Below are 6,988 nucleotides of genomic sequence, written 5' to 3'. Positions count from 1 at the left end.
CCAGAGGGTCGGAACAAATCAGAGCCGATATTGCCAGTTCCACTTTTCGCACCCATTCGTTATCTCCTCTTCCACAGACCAACTATCTATCCCAAGGTACAATTTACAAAGGGTCAGAAACCTGTATAAAGCTAAAATGAGAGGAACCGGCGCACCTGGGGAAAACCCACACAGGAGGACATACTAACTCCGTACAGACAGCACCCGTGGTCAGGATCGAACCCGGGTCTCTGGCGCCGCTGCGCCACCGTTCCGCCCCAATCATCGGCAGCTCTTTCACTGAATCATTCAAGAGGACTGTCTTCCGTGCAACGTTCACACAATAAATGCCATGACCAACCTGCCCCTATTGCAAATTCTGCTCTCCGACGTCAAGATTCAAGGCGAGACTAGAAAATACGAACCACTTCCCATATCTGAGGAGCCACCTCTCAATAAAGGCGGGGGACAATGATGAAATTCATCATCACCTTCAGTAGAGAACACTGAGGAAAAGAGTGCTTGAGATGGGAACCTCGTCCATGGTCCACTGGCAGCAGAGATTTCTGGCCACCTCTATGCTTCTGAAGTATAAGAAAATAACTGCAGATGCTGGTACAAATCGATTTATTCACAAAATGCTGGAGTAACTCAGCAGGTCGGGCAGCATCTCGGGAGAGAAGGAATGGGTGACGTTTCGGGTCGAGATCCTTCTTCAACGTCACCCATTCCTTCTCTCCCGAGATGCTGCCCGACCTGCTGAGTTACTCCAGCATTTTGTGAATAAATCTATGCTTCTGAAGATTGGTCTACCTGCAGCAAAGACCTTAATGCATTGGAGAAGTAGCATCAGTGTTTGAATCTGTTAAAAACACTGAAAAGATAAGTAAACCGTCAGTGTCCACCGGTTGAATACTGAACAGAGTCTAATCGGAACCTTGTTTGTGACAGTGGGGTTGAGGCAGGGGTTGGCATTCAATCCAATGGATTGGATTGACGGATAAAGAAAGGAGAGGGTCCGAGCAGTGATGTTGCAAGGAACAGGCAATTTCAAACTTAATCTTCCAAAACCCTGCTGGCAGATCGACAAAATACGGTGCTTGGCTGGAAGAGTTGGAGTGGAATGGAAATATTCAAGGATGTGCTCAAAACCTCCGTGAAGAAAGGCAATATTCCACTGAGTCTTCCTTGGACCATTGGGGTGCGCGAGCCATGACCTGACGCTTAAGGTGAAGACTGACACTGAGAGTCCAGAGTTCCTACATCAGGTGCACAGAGAAACCCAGCATGCACAGAGGAAGCAGTACACCACCGCCTTCCAAACGACCCATCCACCTCACCCCACCCCACCACCTTTCAAACGACCCATCCACTTCACCCCACCACCTTCCAAATAACCCATCCACCTCACCCCACCCCACCCCCTCTGCCTCCTGCCCCATCTGTGGTAGAATCTGTAGGTCCCGTTTTGCACTCATCAGACTTATTAAAACCCACAGAAATGGAGTTGTATCTAGTTATCCTTATCTGTGCAGGGTTACCTAAAAAAATATATAATTGTGATATATAATTCCTTTGGATCTTTAACTTCCATTGGATCTTCAGCCAATTCCGTCCAATCTTAATCTAACTGAAACGGCCTTGGTTAGACACCTCGCCTTGAAAAAAAGCATTTCAGAAATTTCACACCGAGATTATTAATTTCTAATTGTTACTTAAGATGAATATATAATTATTTCCAAGCGTACAGCTACATTTGAGGCTAGGGTATGTCAAGGAGAGGAACGGTTGCAGCAGAAAGGGGATCAAGGTGTACCTGGTAAATATCACATACTGACTAAACATGTAGTTTTATGGGGAACTAGACAATGTGAACCCGTTGAGTCCAATTCCCTTCACCCTCCCTCCCCCGTCCCTGTCCCCCTCCTCTCTCACCCCCCCCACCCACTCCCGCATCCCCTTCACCCCTTCCCCATCCCTCCCTTTCCCTCCCCTCCCTCTCCCCCTGACCCCTGACTCCTACCCCATCCTCCCTCCCTCCCCATCCCTGTCATCCCCTCTCCCTCCTTCCCCTCTCCCCCCTCCCCCTCTCCTCTCCCCCCTCCCCTCTTTCCCTCCCCTCTTTCCCTCCCCCCTCGGCCCAACCGTGGATAAGGTTGGCATGACTGCTGAACAAAACATCTACTCGGATAGAATTGAAAATGTTTATTCCAGGGACAGCATCTGTTATCAGACTTCTGAATGGTTCTCCCATAAGCTAAGATACTGTTTGATTCACCTCTACCTTATAGAGGACATTGGACTTTGTCTATAGGATTGATGCCGTACAATGCACTACAATGCTGAGAACTATATTATGCACTCTGTATCTTTCTTTTCCTTTGCTCTCTCTATTGTACTTTAGTTTGAACTGATTGTATCTATGTATGGTATATCGGAAGTTAGACACAAGATGCTGAAGAAGGGTCTGGACCCAAAACGTCACCCATTCCTTCCATCCAGAGATGCTGTCTGTCCCGCTGAGTTACTCCAGCATCTTGTGTCTATCTTTGGTTTAAACCAGCATCTGCAGTTCCTCCCTACAACATATGGTATATCTGATCTATTTGGATAGTATGTAAAACAAAGCTTTTCATTGTAACTCAGTACATATGACAATAATAAACCTAAACCTAAGAAAGATCTAAACATTAATGGAAATGAAAAGGAAACTTTGAGGCAAAAGGAAAAAAATACACTTGACCACTGCATTAATGGTAAATGCTAGACCCTTGTCTAAGGCAGGGGAATGTGGAGACAGAAACTTTTCACAAGAATTAGCACCAGAAACATAGCTGTTTACAATTTATATCAAGGCTTTGAACTTGGGATCAAGTACAATTGCTAAATTCCCAACCAGATGACCTGAAAATGAGAATGGAAGGTAATAAATGGGAGCATATGGCAAAATGCAAAAATATCTTCATAAACTCGAAGAATGAGCATGTCATAAGTCATGGATTTTAATATAGGTAAATGCAAGATAGGAAAAAACAGGAGACTGCCCGTGCTTTGGAAAATAAGACTGTAACTGGTACGTACAGTAATATATGTAGTTAAACAAACAACTGTAACAGTGCACAGTTAAGCACATGGACCAACAGCATACAATTTAAAAGAATAGCACCAATGGTGAACAGTAAACTACACATTGGGACAAATCAAGCACTGCCAATTGTAAGCTTAACAGACGATTCAAAATCATCAGTAAAATACAGAAAGAATCAACATAAGTGCTATGAAGAGATTCTTAATCACCAGCAAACAGTTTACAGATACTTATTTTGGAACTGCTCAGAATCACTTGGCTCCACATTGTACTCATGCTGTTTAGTCCAAGTATCGACAAAAAAATTGAGTTCCATTGATAAGGTCTAAGTGACCTCAAAATAACAAGTAAATGAATATTAATGCAGGTGAATGCATGGATCTCAAAAGATAATGGAAATTTAATTCTAAATAATGGAAATTTAAATGTGCCAATTCCAATGAGATTTGCGGGTCTCCATTTATGGAATCTTAGAAGTATTTGAAAAAGTACTAATTGAATAAAATCTGGTAATGCTCCTGGCTGTTTGGTTATTGCTAATCCATGTAGGGTTTGCTAATATTAGTTTAGTTTAGAGATACAGCTCGGAATCAGGCCCTTTGGCCAACCGAATCAGCACCAACCATCTACCCCCTCACACTGGCCCTATCCCACACACTGGGGACAAGTTACAATTTTACCAAGCCAATTAGCATACAAACCTGTACGTCCTTGGAGTGTGGGAGGAAACCGGAGCACCCGGAGAAAACTCACACAGGTCATGGGGAGAAGGTACAAACTCCATAGAAACAGGACCCATAGTCAGGACCCATCCCGGGTCCCAGGCACTGTAAGGCAACAACTCTGCCGCTGCGCCACCGTGCTGGCCTGTCGGCATTGTCAAAAACTATATCGTCGTCTGTTGTCACTGAACTCATTCTCAGTTATTCAAGATCAACTTCTCCCAAGACTGATATTATCCTGGGGCAACAAACAATCCACTGGAGGAATTTATTTCTCAAAATGCTGGAGTAACTCAGCAGGTCAGGCAGCATCTCAGGAGAGGAGGAAAGAAGGAATGGGTCCACTGAATGAGTCCACTACTTAATCCATTGGAGGAAGTCAGTGGATCGAGTAGCACCTGTGGAGACAAATGGGCAGTCACTGTTTCAGGTCAGCACACTTCATCTGGACTGAAAGAGCAGAGGGAGAAAGCCAGTAGAAAGCGTTGTGGGGGGAAGGTGTGTGGCGAAAGCTGGCAGACAATAGGTAGACCCAGGTGAGGAGGGGTTGATTGGAAGATGGAGTCTGGTGGAGGAGTAAAGGGTGGGAAAGGCGACAGAGCCTGGTGGCGATCGGTGAATTCTGATAGGAAAGGGAGATGACAGCAGATACCAATGGTTCTATGGTTCTTTATTGTTGCATGTACCGAGGTACAGTGAAATTATTTTTTTGTTGCATACATTTCAGTAAAGTATTACTATACATAAGCACAATCTTAGATTATGTACAAAGGGTGTAGAAATAGTCAACTGAGACAATGCACCGAGTCACTGTGTATTGGCACCATTTTCAAAGTGCAAGTTGCTTTAAGTGCAGTTGGCCATAAAGGCCGGTTGTCCTGATGGTGTTGCAGGGTCGGTCTGGCCAAGCAAAGTTGTAGGCATCCTCCACCACTGCTCCGCTGCTCTGTGCCACTGCAGGCACATCTGGTTTATGTGAGGGAGGACATGTCCCTGTGGTTGTGAGTATGAGTGAGGATCTGGTCAAGTCGCAGGGGAGCCGAAGAGATCATAATGAGAGAGCAGTGGGAGAGCGCCACAGAGGAGTGAAAAACTTCTTCAAAGTGGGAACATATGAAGGGACTTCACAGTCGACCTTCCCCATGGTTTTGTCTTACTATCTCACAATAGACGATATTTTGGTAGCCACTGCATTTATCATCCATGGTTTATTCAACATTATTAAATTCAGAAGCAGGTCCATCTTTCCCAGCATTGTTTGGATATAGAAATGCATCCTGTGCACATTGTGGGAAATCTGCCCCATATCCCTTGCCCATGTTTTGTTGCATTAATGTCAGAGTAGCAGAACTCTCCCATGGACATCTGACTGACTCTGCTGACATGGAGCTACTTGTGATCCAAGTAAATATAAAAATACCTCCCACCCATGACTTTGAAGAATAGCTTGGGAATTATTCCCGATGCTCCGACTGAAGTCGAACTTCCAGTAATAAAAAGTGTTTATCTGGTTATTTTTTAATTGTTATTTGTTCGATATTACAGTGTGCTGGATTTCCTACCTTACAACTTTAAAAACAATCTTTATTGGATAAAAATGCTTTGGCACAACACCAAGCTGTGAAACAGCACCTTAAGGGACATCCATTTCAATATCTTTCCCTTTTTCTTGGCTTTCACTACTTGATGGACTGTAAACCACACTATTTAATCTTGTGTATTTATCCTTATGGATTTTCATGCTCAATGTGACAGCTGCATCATGCATTTCTACTGCCACCATGATATCTCTGTGAAGCACTACTCCCACACCTCTCCTTACCCTCTCACTCTTTTCCATTCATGCTTTACTGACAGTGTTTGATTCTCAGTAATCTCAGCGACATCTGCTTCCTCACAGTTTATACTGGCTCCACAGGTACCGGGTAGATTTAGAGGGATATGGGCCAAAAGCAGGCAGGTGGGACTAGTGGGGCATGGCCAACTTGTGCCAAGGGGCCCTTTTTCCACGCTGCATGACCCAATGACTCTATGTCCTCCAAAGATGCCGCCTGTCCCGCCGAGTTACTCCAGCACATTATGTACTAAATGTTTGGACATTAAGAATTGTTTATATAGTAAGATTAAAGATATAATGGTTTATAACTAAGTACATGGGCTTTGATATTCATCCCATGGTAGTGACACTAATTGTTCTGAAATAAAATTTCAGACCCTGAGTATTAACGAACTGCGGGTACTATGCAGCACAGTTAGTGTTATTGATTGCTAAACCCTGGGGAAGTTCAACAATACAGGTAATTTATAGCTGAGCATGCAGAAGTAATGGCTGCTAGGTTGTAAGATACAAGTGGGAATGTTTTATTACTAGTTCACAGTACTAATGATTTTCATTTAGTACTAATTCCTAAGATAAATAGTCCACTTTATCAAGAGATATTGAGTAAGATTGGCCTTAATCACTGATTATTAGAAGAAATAGATGTAATCTCTCACTGAGAGTATGGGATATGGAAAAGGGTGAAAGTGGAGATACTGTTTTCAGCTGGAGATGATATTGGCAGCACAGTGGCACAGCTGGTAGAGCTGCCGCCTCACAGCGCCAGAGATGCAGATTCGATCCTTACCTCGGCAGCTGCCTGTGTGAAGTTTGCATGTTCTCCTTATAATCGTGTGGGATTCCTTTGGGTGCTTCGGTTTCCTCTCACACCTCAAAGATGTTATTGTGTTCAGTTCTGGGCATCATGTTATAGGAAAGATATTGTCAAGCTTGAAATGGTTGAGAGAAGATTTACGAGGATGTTGCTAGGACTAGAGGGTATGAGCTACAGGGAGAGGTTGACTAGGCTGGCTCTCTATTCCTTGGAGTGCTGGAAGATGAGGGGTGATCTTACAGAGGTGCATAAATTCATGAGAGGAATACATCGGATAGATACACAGTCTCTTGCCCAGAGTAGGGGAACTGAGGACCAGAGGACATAGGTTCAAGGTGAAGTGGAAAAGATTTAATAGGAATCTGAGCGGTAACTTTTTCACACAAAGGGTGATGGGTATATGAAACAAGCTGCCAGATGAGATAGTTGAGGCTGGGACTATTGCAACATTTAAGAAACAGTTAAACAGGTACAAGGATAAGACAGGTTTGGAGGGATATGGACCAAGTGTAGCTGGGACTAGTGTAGCTGGACATGTTGGCCGG

The sequence above is a fragment of the Rhinoraja longicauda genome, chromosome 33 (assembly GCF_053455715.1).
Source record: "Rhinoraja longicauda isolate Sanriku21f chromosome 33, sRhiLon1.1, whole genome shotgun sequence".
NCBI lineage: Eukaryota > Metazoa > Chordata > Chondrichthyes > Rajiformes > Arhynchobatidae > Rhinoraja > Rhinoraja longicauda.
The sequence above is the reverse complement of the archived record's forward strand: the minus strand, read 5'-3'. Positions refer to the sequence as shown.